A 14,759-nucleotide genomic window follows, 5' to 3' on the forward strand; every position below is an offset into this window, starting at 1 on the left:
GCGCGGTCCGGTGTTTCGGGAGCCGCGGTGCCACCGTCCGGGGAAGAGAGGGAGCTCCGCCGGGCGCCTCACCTGCGGAGGGGAGCACCCAGGTGCTGCGCGCCGGGGCGCGCCGCTGCGCGGGGAGGAGAGCGGTGCCCCGGCCGGTGCCCCGCACCTCGGCGGGAGGGTGCCCGCAGCTCCCCTGCCCGCCCCCCGTCCCGGCCGCTCCCTTCCGTGCGCTACAGTGGGCTCCGGTGGCAAAACGCTTGTCCCTTAGGGAAGGCTTAATGTTTGCAAAATGTTTGCTATCAAATTAGTGCCTGGGTTGCTTAGCTCGGGTTTGCGCGCGGCTAACTCCTCTCAGGCTGGGGTTCAACTCCGGCTACCAAATGCCAGAGACACCGGGAGAGGGGCTTTTTGTTCTCCTAGAGTGCCTGGTGCGATTTGTGAGAAACATGTATAAAAGCTGACTATTGCTGGAGATTTTAAATGGATTTTGCTCAACAATTTAAATGTTTTTTCTGACTTTTACAATGTCTACTTTGACAATGACGTCTTTTCTCACTGTGTTTTGCATCCTGGGTATGATAACTCTCCTACTGAAGTCAACAGTAAAACTCCCGATTGACTTCAGAGGAAGAAGGTTCTGGGCAATACTGAATACTTTTTGAATGAAAGGGACTGGACAGAAGGCTAAGAGATGGCAAAGTGAGAGAGATGTAGAAAAGAAACTTCATTTTTAAAAGATAACTTCTTAACCAAAGAGATTTAGCTGCACTGTGTCAGAAATGTCATCTAGATTTTCATTCCCACTTTGCAGTGGAGAAATATCGGAACAATTTCTTGACATGTTTGATATCAAGATGGGCTGAAGCCCATTGTTTTACCCACAGACATTATAAAGTGTTACCAGGTTAGTATCTTGTCCTTTTCTGGTGCTGTATATCTTTTTTTCTCACTAAAAAGTGGAAGCACAGGGAGACCACTGAGGCAATTGGATGCGCTCCCATTGGCTTCAGTGGCCTGTGGATCAGGCCCAGAAAGGTTCAATAGAGGAATAACAAGAGAAATGTAGTACAGTTTGTAAGGAAAGGTGTTGCATAAGCATTTAACTCATGAACAGCCTCCCTCTCGGGAGGACAAAAATCAAAATGTACATTAATTTCTTATCCTGTTTTTAAGAACTCTTTCACAACCCAGATACAAATAAGAAAGAATGCTTCTGATTAATAATTAAAATCCCCATATTCATATGGACGGCAAGGAAGATTTTATGCAAAAAAAAATGCATTAGCAAATGGAAGTTCTAGTTCACAGAACATCCTCTGTTCGGTGCAGTATTTAGATCAGGAGCAGTCAGATACATAATGAAACACCAAACAAAAATATTGATATTCAAATGGCAAAAGCTGGTCTTATTCCTGTAACCTGACTAACCACTTTCAATCACTTGGAATACCTTAAAAAGGAAAGTGTGAAGACACACTTTTAAATTTTTTTCAAATCTGAGTGTTGAAAGAACCCCAAAAATGCTGCATGTGGTCAACAGCTTGTATCAGAATTATGCCCATACTCCATGAAGAATGTGACTATTACATTGATAAGACTATTAAATTGATAAGAAAAATAGCCTTTCTCAGTTATGGTCCAATAATAATGTTTCCCTTCTGAGCACCTGAGTGTGTTAACAGGCAAGTATAAAAAAAGTTTGAGGTGTTGCATCTCTTGTTCATTTTTATTTGTAGGCATCTGGTAGAATTGTCATTGAATTGAACTGGATGTGCCACTGATATTTAACTGTGAACAGATTAAGATGTTCATGTTACAATGGAAAAAAAACCTGTAAAATGGACAAATGCTTCACTGGTTATTTCTTCTCTTCTTGCAATTATATAGGGAACAGAGAAACCTCCTTTTAAAAATGTCGTAGTACAGATTCCTTTCTAATTTGCCTGTGAATTCAAATGTTTCTTTTATCATGTGCCATACATGGAGCTGAAGGATACATAGTTTATGGGACATTGCATGGAGAAAAATTTTCTTTGAGCTGCTTTATTGCTTCCTATATTATCCACTCTATCTTTACTAACACATTATAATGCCACAATCTATTTTTGTTGGTAATACTTCCGTTCCAAGTCAAACGTGAAGAATATGGTGATTATTTCCATATTAAGAGTTTGGACTGGGTTTTTTTTTGGGGGGGGTGGTGGTGGGTTTTTTTTGTGGTCGAAAGTAATGCTTAATTGCTTGCTTGGATGAAGAGAGTCAGCAGTTCTAAAAATGAGGATATATATTTGCATAAATCTTCAGTTTTGTCCTAAGAGCCATTGGTTTGAAATTCTGCATTCTTTTCGTTTTGGTGTTCCAATACTTATTCTTCATGTGTACAAACAGAAATGCAGCCAGATGTTCTTGTGGACAGCATCTCCAAAATAGAAAGTTAAGCTTTTAGGCTTACCTGTAACTGAAGAGTATATAGGATTTGAGTATTTAAAATGGGGTTGAAAGAAGCCAGATAATGAAGTGCTGGGAAACTCCAGGTGATGATTCTGAATATCCATTACTCACTTTTAGCATCTTTATAAACCTCATCCTGTTTTGAGGAATAAGTGCTGTTTATCTTTATTCAGATACAGCTTTTTCTAGACTATTGCAAATTTGCTGTCCCTTGCCTGTCTCTGAAACACGTATTGACATGGTTGTTAAGTGAATGGTAGCAAGTGTTTACCGGTCTCTTAGTATTTGAATCTAGGAAGCAATATTATGGGATTGTTGAAAGTCTCCTGAATTTTGTGATTATTACATCTTTAAAAACTTTTTCAAAATAAATTTGATAGTTTGTTAATCCTAGAACACATTCGTCAGATAATTTATTTAGGACTGTATTCTTCTATCCAGCAATTTAAGAACAAAAGCCTCCACTGTAGCTCAAATCAATCAAAATATTGGGTTTAGGTTATACATTGTACATATGGAACCTGGCATGTAAAGCAGATGGTATGTAAAATTATGCATAGCATGTCTGGAGAGCCATACAATATCTAAATGCAGTGCAACAGAACAAGAAAAGAGTGTCACATGCAACTTAAAATATCAATTACTGGCCTATGTCTAGTTTCAACTGCACTTTGTTGTTGCGCGCGCGTGTGTGTGTATCTCTGTGTGTGTGTTTTCAATTTTCTCTTACTTCAGTCAGGACATTTCCATGATAATATGATCTTTGCCAGAAAAGCATGCAGATTGAAATGATATGCTACTGGCTAAATGAAATAAAGATGGATATACAAGAAAAACTAGTTTAGCTTGGTTTGGGTTCAGAATACAAATGCATGCAAATTAAAAAAATGATCAAGAATAGAACTTTTAATCTTTTAACGAAAATGGCTAGATACCATTTGCTACCAAGACTGTCTTTTTCTGTATTATTTATGCACTTGGTTTGCCCAACCCAGCAAGAGCGCTTAATAGTACTTCTGTCCTGTTGCATAAATACTGTGTTAGCTCCACACACTCTCTCTGTCAAGTATTACAAGTCTGTAAGCACAAAATTTCTTCCTGAACAAACAAGCATTACTGTTCATTGTTAACACAATCAGATGAAATGGTAATTGCAGAAAGATTCACATCAGCAAAACCCTTAAATAAATATTAAACTTTAGGCATGTGTTGACCTCAAAAGGACCTAATCACATGTTTTGTTGAACAAAGATGCTTTCATGATTAATGACCATGAAAAGTAATAATTTTCCCAAGTTTATTCAACTGTCTAAATCTGTGGTTATAAAATATTGTCAGCATTAGACAACTTTAATTTTTAACTTCCAGAGGAAAAGCTTTAAAAATTTCAACCTTTTTTTTTAAAAAAATGTTTTGTATACTTTAGAAGTACTGCAAGCTATTAACTGTTTTAAAAAGAGTTGCACAACTGTACTCTTTGATATTTCTAATTAAAATGAACTTTTGTTGATAAGATGTGAAGGATGAAGTTTATGTTGAAGGACTACCACAAAGTGGGCTCTAGATATAATATCAGGAACTAATACTGCATAAGGTAGGCTTTAATAGACAGTTTTGTTAGATCCAGCAGTTTTTCAAGGAGGCAAATTGAAGGAATGCCCCCATGTTTAAACTGTTGAATATCCCCAAACATTTTTAAGTTTTTTGTAAGGTACCCGAGTTGATATAGGATGTTTCACACTACAAAAAAAAAATGGTAATTCCTGTACTTTTTGTGCACTAGCACCGTTAGCCCTTATGCATCTTACTGCTCGCAACAGTGTTGCTTGAGAAAATACAGCTCTCTGGGGGATTGAAGTAACACATTTGTCCTGATATGTTACAGAACAGTGTCTATCAATCCATTTCTCTTTTGGAGATGAAAGAACTTTTATCCATTCAAATCACTGTAATACAATCTTGTATTATAATGGTTTGAACAATCCTGACTGCACAAAGTTGCTGGAGTCTCCAAAGGACTGTCATAAATAAAACAATTAGACTGTAATATAGCAGACACATATTCAGAGTCTACCAAGGGATGACAGAATTTTACATTACAGCACAAATTGCTAAAAAATGTCTGCAAATACCAAAAATGATTAGTAGAAGGACTTCATGAACCAATTTATAATATATATATATATGCTATTTTTCTTTAAAAGTATGCAAAGAAAATATTAACGGATTAATCCTATGTAGAATTAAGTGGAAACTGAGCCAATGAATAAGGAATTTGTCCTCTACAACAGGTACTTAAGCTTGCTCAGCAACATGTAAACTGCACTAGCTGATGGACTTTCAACCTACATCAAAACCTCCCTTTGCAACCTGCATTGCTACTATGATGACAGCATTAGAAAACTGGCATCTCATGGGAGACAAGTCAGTTTACATCAATGGAAATGGATTTACACTGCATCCTGGATTCTGTGCAGACAGGTTTGTTATTATTTTTTCTCTTACCAGATACTATTATAGAAGGTATGACTTTTGCCAGATATATAGACACAACTGACTTTGGCCCCCAAATGAACATAGAAACAAAGCTGGCAATGGTGGAGACATGGCAAAATGAAGTAAAAATATGTAAGGATGTGTTTTGTTAGTTTTTTTTTTTTTTTTTTTTAAGACTGGAAAAAAGATACACTTTTATGAAAGATCCTTAAGACGGAAGTAAAACATAAAAATAAATGCAACTGAGGTGAAGAATAAAATTGTGAAAGTTGAGTTACCTACCAAGTTCTGGCCACGAGAAATGTAACTAAAACTGATGTACTGATAGGATGGGAGCTTCAAAAGAAGACAAAAGCCAGAAAATAACCATTTGCCATGTTGGAAATCCAGATGGCCCTAGCAGATTTTGTGTGTAATTGTATACACATTTATCTGTGTGTATACTTGTGCATACATATATAATTTTTTTCTTTTAATATCAAAATCTGTATAATGCGCTACTTTGTTACTGCCTGGTTTCCTCACCCCAGCAGGGATTTGCTGGTTGTTCTTCCTTTCTGACCATGAAGATACAGAGGAAGATATGAAAGCACAATAAATAGCTGAGAGTGGTTAAACTGTTTCCTGAAGGTAAAACAGCAGGGTCCAATGGTTCTCCTGCAGAATGTTTTAAACCCAAGGCTATAAATAATAGCCAGTGCTGCCAAAAAAAAAAAAAAAAAAAAAAGTAACTGACTCCTGAAAAAAGAGAAAACAAAATGAATCTTCACTTCAGTGTCTGAAGCCAGTGTTACATTATGTCCTGAAAAACATGAATCTGAAAGATATTTTGCCAGCTACAGGCTAGTGTCATCTACAATCACAGTCAAGATCTTCCTGTTTAAGACTTGAAAAAGCAACTACAGTCTTACATCGAAGAACCAGGAAAGATTATCAGTGAATGTAATGTGGAGCTTTAGGAAAATAGAAGGTGACGGTAGAGCAGAGGAGTATTTAATACAGCACTGTATTTAATACAGTAAATAGATATACCATTTATTAATATCAACTTTTAATGCTGAAAAGACAGTTGGCTGGATTGAGTGGAGCTAACTTTGGAATGATGTCAGAAGGAAGATTTGAGGAAAATTATTTTAGATAATTTGCTGCTGCATGTACTCACCTTTTAACTGCTGTGTAAGTACAAATAATGTCAGAGATGGCAGCAAATCCTTTCTATTTATAATTTCACATTCCTGCCTCTTGTAAAAGGATTAATCTCCAATGTAAAGTAAAACAGATCTGCAGTAGGAATAAAGTCTATCAGTGTAGAGTCTCTCAGTATAGTCAAACAACATGCCTTTACTTGTCTCCTGGTGGAAAATTACATTCCTGAATGGCAATGCACAATCTGGCTAAAATAATCTATTATAATCTTATTGGTAAATAATTCTGAAAAAGAAAATATGACTGATCAGCTTTTTAGCAACCACAGAGTTTTCACTTAGAAGTAGAAAAGATTTGAGGAGAATTAGTGAAAATTCATTCTAGGATTAGAAGTTCTCAGTTTGCATATACCAAACAATTCTGATTACAACTGACATTACTAGTCCCTCTTTCAGTATCCTATATTCAATAGTTTCTGACCTAAGAATGAAATTCACTTCATTCAGGTGTAGCAAAACAACCCGGGCTTCAAAAAGTTGAATTGTGCAACTGCAGAAAATGGAAACCCAGACCTTCATTCAGATCTACCTAAGAACATGTTTCATTTCTGTGGTTGCTCTCCCAGCAGTTCCTTCATGACTGCTGCCTGGCTGCTAGTGAGCTAGATCCAGGTGAACATGAATCAACAGCTCTTTCCTCCCTTATATATCGGACCTACAGTGTTGTAACTGCCTTTGCTTCTGTCCTGGAGGCTAGCAAAGAGACTATTTATGGTGTAGATGCTTCAGAGACATTTTTTTATACCTCCACCTTACACAACTTAATAGCAAGAAACAACAAAGGATGTATTTCGTGATGGAAGCTTTACTTACCAGCATTATCCCTGAACAGGAATTATTTTCTTCAACAAAAATGGATTGAAAAAGATTTGTCATTCAGATTTCTCATTTTTCTTCTTCTGTAACAAAGCAAACTAGAAATTTTTGCTTTTTTTGTTTTGGAACCAAATAGCATATAAGTTTCTTAAAGATATGTAATTTTTCTTTTCTTTTCTGCTTTTCTTGTTGGGGAAGCAGGGAAGAATTCAGTGAGAAAAAGAGGGGGAAAAATAAAAAGGGATAGAAATATTTTCAAGCTTTCAAACAATTTTCTCTTTTACCAAAGTAAATATATCTGATTAATGCCTCTTCATTATTTATGACCTTGAAAATATTCTGTATTGAATTTTAAAAAATCCGGTTTTTAATGTCACTTCAGAATGGATCAAAACTTTTCATTACAAAAATCTTGTCTTTGAAGATATTTCAGTCAGCTCTTATGAAAAACTTGAAGCTGGTTGAAATTTCTTTGAAATTTATGTTTTTCAGACATATAAGTTCTTTGAAACTAAAGCTGTCTGTAGAAAAGATAGATTTTAATACATTTTCTGTGTGCTCTGATCCTATCTCAATTAAAAGATGTATTTTTCTTTTTTTTAATCTATAAGGTGATTTTTTGTAAAAATTAGGAAAAAATCAAAACCTAAAAAAATATTGACACAAGACTCTTGATTTGTCCCTAATCCAAATGTTTTTCTTTCTAAACTTTCAAGATTTTTAACTTCCTTTTGCAACTTCCAAAAAGAATTTCAAAAGCTCCAAACATTTTTCCTGATGGGGACAATACTTCTTGCTCAGTTCTAGAGCACACTCCATTGGGCAGATCATGGTTTTAGTCTAGTGGATAAAGTGGAAGTATCAGAAAGGTAACCAGTCACTTTCTTGGAAAGGCACTTACTAGTAGAGGGTTGCTTATTATTTTATTCCTGAATACAGCTCATGCATTGAGGCAGACTTAAGGTGATAACAGAAGGAAAGAGGGAAGGAAGTGTCTTTTTACCATAACTAAAGAAAATAGTGAGTGGGAAATCAGGTGTGTCTTTTTAACAACTTTAAGAGGAAAATGTCCTCTGACCAAACTGTATTTAGGCTCAGGATGTAGGTTTAAAAGGCATTTAGGTTTAAAAGGCCAGCTGGAAAGAAATCTAATTTACTTAGTCTATTGTTTCAGGAATTTAAGTTGAATATGTGTTGTTTATGTGACTTGACATGTGTCAGTAAGTAGTGCTTATGGACGAGACAGCTTGCCTCTGGACTTGGATGTATATCAGCACCAGTGCACTGGATCAATATGGAAAGCACAGCATGGACATACAGTGTAAATCCCCAGCACGGTGGTAGACAGAAGCTGGCTACTCACTTCTGTTTATCCCCCAGGGACACAAGAGAACAGATTTGTCAGGGTTTGTCTCTTTTATTCCAGTAATAACGAGGGATTAATTTGGAATGTTTACTGTTGGGAGACTAATTGGGAATGTTTGTTGTTGTTTAGATTTTTTTATTGTCTATTACAGCTGCATTTCTGCTCCTTGCCTATATTTTTTATGAGTAAACTGAATGATGCAAGGCCTCCCTCTAGCCCGGAGGCCAGATAAGCACGGCCACTTCCATATGGTTAAGTTCCCTTAGCCTCCTGAGTACAGGCTGCAGCTAGCCTGCCTCTCGGGAACGGTCCCCAGGCTGGGCTAGTGCCCTAGCTGTGCCCAGGAAACCCTTGGGGGATGGCTGGTCAAGTAGCCAAGATCAAAAAAGTGTCAGGGACTACCCTGAGATTTTATGTTTTAGAAAAAAATAGTTCCAGGGCATGGATTCATGCCCTATTTAATTCACTTGCATAGATGTAGTCTTAGTATTATTTAGGTCAGTATGACTTCAAATACATACACATTATTTATTCACTTTTCTTGTTAGGAATGAACTCCACTGATTTAAGTGGTGTTACTACAGCACAGCATGATGTTTTTACTAATAGTGTAAAAGGGGCTTAATATTTGTTTGTAAGCAGTCATTAACTGTGGTATATGCAATAATGTTCAAAAGCAGTGGAAGACTTAAATGTGGTAAAATGTTTTAGGAAATGGTAGCTACTTTTCTGCATACTTTTCATTATTTATAGTTACATTTCTCATTGAATGCTGGAGTCAGTTTATCCAGAAATTGCTGTTATAGGAAAGCTATTATCTATTTACAGTGCATTTGTTGTCAGAAGTTTGTAAAGTATTGAAAAGTCTGGTTTAGAAAAGTGAGGATATAAGCACTTCTTCTCAAACATACATTACTAACTTTTGCCAGAGAATGCAAATGGAGACAAAAATCCTTATCTGGTAGAATATTCAGTATTCTGTGTGTTAGAAAAAAACCATGACAAACCTTTTAGGGTGTGGTCTCAGAAATCAAACTCCTTTGAGTTTTAAAATACAGACATTCTCAGCTAACTGAAATTATGCTTACACAGGATAGTTGGATAAAATTTTAATAAGTAATTGTATGACAGTGGAATAATTGCATAACAAAAATAATATTTCAGTTAGCTGTGGACGAAAAATACATTAATTTATAGTTGTTCTTATCACAGGTTTTTATTTCTTGGTATTTAACATCACTGTTGCATCTTTGCAACATCTACAAGTCATCTTCTCTACTCTTTCTTCATCTTTTACTGGTGAGCTTTTGCAAGATTTTATGATTCTTTCATCAATGCAGGACAGCATAACTTCAAAAATAGTGAAAATTAATCTGGGCATGGGGAAATAAAAACGTTGCGTGGGAGAGATTCTACTTCTCACTGTAATCCTTCAGTACCATTTTTGTGGTTCATGGGTTGCATACATAAATTACAGTGCTCTTGGGGGAAAGTCACCTAGCAGAGAGATGATACTTTCCTACCAATGGTAAAATAATTGCCTCCAAATGCTGTGACCCCAGGTGTGTGGTAAGACTGAATCTCAGCACGAAAGGTCATGAGGTCCCAGTGCCTTCTCTGGACAATGCTTTCAGTTAGGGCTCCTGAAAGCTGCATTGATTTAATACTTTTGGTGGTTCCAAATTGGGAGAAAGAATAAACCTAAACCTTTTAGCCATTTCTTCCTCTAAGTGATGCTTTTAAGATATCTCTCAGGGGAGTTTCAAGGAGTCATATTTAACTATTGCGTAAGTACATATATAACAAACCTGATGGACCCAACCTACAAAAAATTCAGTGTGAATCTGATAAGTAAACCATAGTAAAATATCAGTTTCATTATTTGGTAGGAGCTATTTCGCTTGACCCACAAAGAAGTGAAGATTTTTGTAGAAAATTGAAACTTAATGAAGTGTACCAGGACTTTGAGCTCAGCTTTGGTTTGGAAGTTGGGACAAGTCACTTACTTTGCCTTCCTAATGAAATCACCGAGTTCTCTAAAATTCTTCACACTTGGAAAATTGTGTGTAATATGCAACTCCATAAATTTATTTAAAATCAATAGGATGGTAATAGATATTGAAAGACCCCTGGTAAAAATCTGAGAAAGGTACTGTATGATTATTTATGATATACCTATAGATATTGATTTTTAATTTGTTGCTACTATATATTGTACACACCCTCACCATGCACCATAAATATATAAATGCATTTATCACTAGGTATGGGATGTAATGATTAAGGAGAACTGAGTGTGTTCTAAAAAGTTTAACTTTGTTATCAGTGATACTTAAAAAGGAAGAGTTAAATAGTAGTAGTTCTAAAGCTGGCCTGGATCTTCTTTGGTGTGTGGCTGAAGCATGTTTACTAACTACAACTGTAATTCATGTTCTAAAGAGCATCCTGCTCCTTGCATCTTGCCATAACGCCTCTGGTGCCTCTGCCTTTATCTCTTCTCTCCCTTCAGTTTGGTCTGCAGGGATGGTAGCTCTCAGCTGAATACAAGTCATGCAGTTCAGTAGAAGAGGAACTCTTACCAAACAGTCGTTAATGAATAGTAAACTAATAGCCAGCCTCAAATCTGGGGCAGACATAGAATTTACCACAAGTTTGAGATTTGTTTACATGTCTTTCTTTCAAAGATGAGCCTTTTTCATTCAGCCTGTTTCTTGGAAAAAGCCCCAAAATTATGACCCAGCTCTGGAAATCTCTTTGCAGACTGCCTTGATATCAAAACATCATCATTTGTGGCAATAAGTGTAAGCATCTATTAAATATTTCAGCCTACGTTATAAAGGTACTTTGAACAGGTGTTAGGTTGAGACATCCAGGGAGAAAGATCATGACATGTTTGGTAACAATGTGGTACTGGTGCCAATAGCTTCCTATAAACCATGAAAAAGCAGCTGTTACTCTGGCCAAAATTGTACCTTCCTCTTGAATACTTTCAGTGGGTGGCAGGCCTGACTCTGACCCCCTTGAACTAACCCTGAAGCTGCTCTTACGGTAATGGAGACCTCGCTATTAGCCTGGTCCTGCAACCATTTGGCACACACTGTAGCAAAATTGTTCTAGCCCGACTGTGTCAGCTGCCGCCTCAAAAGTGATATTGTCCGCTTATAACTCAAAGTATAACTCTGTCATACATATGCTTAGTGCAGTATGGTTCTTAAAAGGCATTTTAATCTGTTGGCATTTTAGTTCGCAGGCCTCTGGGGTCAGGTTGAAAAATTACACTAATGCTGAACTTACTCTGATATTCTGGGCAGCCTTCTGAATTTTAAATAACTATCCTCAGAAGGCCACACTTTTCCAAAATTATCTTTAAGACTGCACACAGAATTTTAAGCTCAGTTCAGTTAATAGCACACTGATATGCAGGCTGAAATTTATAAAAATGCAGGCTAAGAATCTCTGAATTTATAGATACCAGCAATTATTTTAGTTTTCATTATCTGAGGATCTGGCCTGTAGATTGCTAACTATATGAGTTCCGTGTTACTGTAATTGTTAATATGTGCATTTGAATTAACTGTTCTGCATTGTTGGTTTTGTAGCTGACTGCCTACTCAAATATGTGTGATTATTTTGAAACCTATATAAAAACCGATCCTTTTATAATTTGGAATTAAGCAAGGTGAAAGATATGGGTCTATCTTTCCAAACAGTGGCATTCCTTAATCCATTCCCTTACATGTAAATAAAGAAAAAATAAGATTACCACCTCTTTGTCTTGAGAAAGATTTTTGTAAGTATTTCATATGTAGCTTATCCAGTATTTGTTGCTTCTACCAGTGCTCTACTTGTATTGTTACTGATTCTCATCATGCAGAGATCCTCATGCCCCGCAGGCTGTGTTTTACAGCTTCCTCTTCTGCTGTAGCCTCTTCTATTGCAGAATTGAATTTGATGATCCTTGCTTCTCCAGCCCAATCCATTGGGCTCCTCCTCTGGTCCTCTACCACCTCCTCTGGTCTGACCCTGCCCTTGCCCTCAGACTGTTTCCAAACCACAGATTGCAGTGGGCATCCAGCCATGGAATGGGACCAGCTTTTGGGCACAAAATAAACCCCACTGCTTCTAAGCAGGGACTGCAACCCGTTAGCCATCTGTTCTGCCAGATCGTTAGGGATAAAGGCTACCCAGAAGTAGTCTTTAGCAAGGCCTTGAGCAAGTGTACCTTTCTGGTTTATCTGAACCCTCTCTTGCTAACAGCCTTAGAGGCATGCTAGATCTAGCTTTCTCTTGTATTGAAATCAAATCTTGAAAAGCTGAAAACAGTTCCCAGCTCGCAGCACATCTTCTTACTCAGCTTGGCTGGAGCTGTTCTCCTTTGGGAGGAGGTCTTTTTGAGCCAGAGGGAAAGGAAGGATGAGCTCAATATATTCCTTGTTCTACCAGCTGCCACCAAACGTATTCACGTTCCCTCCAAGGAACTGTGAGTCCAGATCCATTTGCACTGTGCACCCTGATGAGACAGAATGACATCTTCCATGATAGGTGATGAGGTTGTGGTTCCAACCTCATTTTTTTTTATCACATCTAATGAAGAATGCCAAAACAGATGTGTTTCACTGTTGTGCTTTTAGGAAGCAGAATGAAGTAAAAAGCCTAGGAAGGCTGCTACAGTGAAATCTTGCAGCACGCCCTGTACCTGGACTGTGAGAAAAAGATATTCTTTGGTTTCCCAGACAAGTCACAGTCTTTTCTGAGTGCTCCAGCAAGCTCTAGGAAGAACGTTTAACAACTGCTCATCTACCCTGTGTTGGAAAAATCTTATTAACTCTATCCCAGCCGAAATGAGGACATCGGCATGTGTCCAGACCTTTGCTAGTTAGCAAAGAGTTTCTAGAATGCTTCTTTGGCTCCTTCTAAGATCGTGTCTTATTTTTAGATAAGAACTAAAGACAAACTGTGCCTGGTAGTGACATCTGCAAGCTATTCTTTCTGGGGCTGAATGGTTGCCTTTGTGCTAGATGTGTGATGCATAATACACCAGTTCTGCTCTTTGAGCAGAAGGAGGGCAGGGTTTGCTTCAGAGGGTTTATTTTATCCTTGTCTTGGTCTAAAATCATTGGCTCCTTAGGAACTGGGTGAATTTTTTTGGTTGTTGAGGTAGATAATGGTTCTGATTCTCCACAGGAGCCTTTTGGTACTAATATGTTCCAAATAATGCAAATAAGAAAGTAATGACAATGCTTTATACTATTTGCAAAACAAAACAGAAGGAAAAATAAGATTATACAACTCCACAAATAATCCATTCCTTCAGTATACAAATTATTCTGTTAATATCTATAAGCATGCAGTTGTATGTAAAGATGTAAAGGTATATCAAGAAATCCCTATGTCTTTTGATGTTTAGGTGTCTTTTGAGAGTTCTCTTTGGGGTTCTTATGAGGACAGAGTCCTACTGTCAAACTATTCTACTTGATTAGTTGTCCATTTTCTCATTTGGGGATATCTTTGCTGCAAAAAAAAAAAAAGAATCAAAATAGCATTTCATTGCCTTTTGCTTCCTCTTGGGAAATACACATAGAGTTGCCCCTCTTTTTGTGAACTACAGTTGTGACTGTTATCCAACAGATTCAGGTCTTGAATATGAAATGAAATACGGTATTACTTGCTTTCATCATGCTAAGTGATCCATCTCAATTCTTCACTTATATGAAGAATGACCTATGCTTTCTTATCCTTTCCTCTCTCCCGGAGTTTGACACAGAATTTCAATGTCACAGGAAGAAAATAACAACATTGCATCTATGCAAAAATAATCTACTTTATCATATATCATTCTCAGTAGCATCACACTTTCACCTTTTTCAAAATTAGATGATGGATTAATAAATTGGTGTTTGTTCCAATCATAATGGAAACTGTGACCACTTAACATGCTCATGCCCTCCCTGTAATTGAAATTTGCAAATATTAATGAGATTATACCGCTGTTCTGTCAATAAATATTATCAACTGAGTTCATTTATGTGGAGGTCTTGGGATTTCTGCAGAATGATTTTGCATTGTCACTCTAAAGATTTCATTATAAATCTAACAGATCCTGACTACCTTTTTTAATTAACTCAAGTCTTCTCAAACTTTATATGACATGTCACTGCGTATAAAGTATACAGTTCTTGCACATGTAAGCAGACAGGGAGAATGCACGCTGACGTGACTGTTGCTTATGAAGAGTTACAACTATCTGGAGCCTTGCGGTTGCTTCCCTAGCTGAAAATAAGTGAATGACAGATAATCTAGATCTATTCCATGTGTAACTTGTTCCTGAATGAATATATGTCTCTCCTGGGCAAAAAACATCCAGCACTGTCTCTGGGAGACACAGCCCAAAGCTCCTACCTAGTTTCTATGTGGCAGCTTTGCAATAAAAAGTG

The 14,759-nt window shown here is 37.2% G+C and overlaps 1 protein-coding gene across 13 annotated transcripts in view; it reads left to right on the plus strand.

The window, feature by feature from the left end:
• The window catches only part of HS3ST5 (heparan sulfate-glucosamine 3-sulfotransferase 5), a 199,436-nt gene that overhangs the window by 2,197 nt on the left and 182,480 nt on the right, over positions 1 to 14,759 (plus strand). For 7 of the 13 annotated variants that reach the window (XM_087774991.1, XM_087774990.1, XM_087774992.1 and 4 more), the window contains exon 2: positions 4,734 to 4,923. The exons of the other annotated variants lie outside the window; for them this stretch is intronic. The gene's annotated coding sequence lies outside the window, so the exon portion shown is untranslated. The remainder of the gene's footprint in view (positions 1 to 4,733; positions 4,924 to 14,759) is intronic. 13 annotated transcript variants of the gene reach the window in all.

The sequence above is a fragment of the Nipponia nippon genome, unplaced genomic scaffold (genome assembly GCF_047370975.1).
Source record: "Nipponia nippon isolate SJK-2023a ecotype South Korea unplaced genomic scaffold, ASM4737097v1 scaffold_4, whole genome shotgun sequence".
NCBI classification, from domain to species: Eukaryota; Metazoa; Chordata; class Aves; order Pelecaniformes; family Threskiornithidae; genus Nipponia; species Nipponia nippon.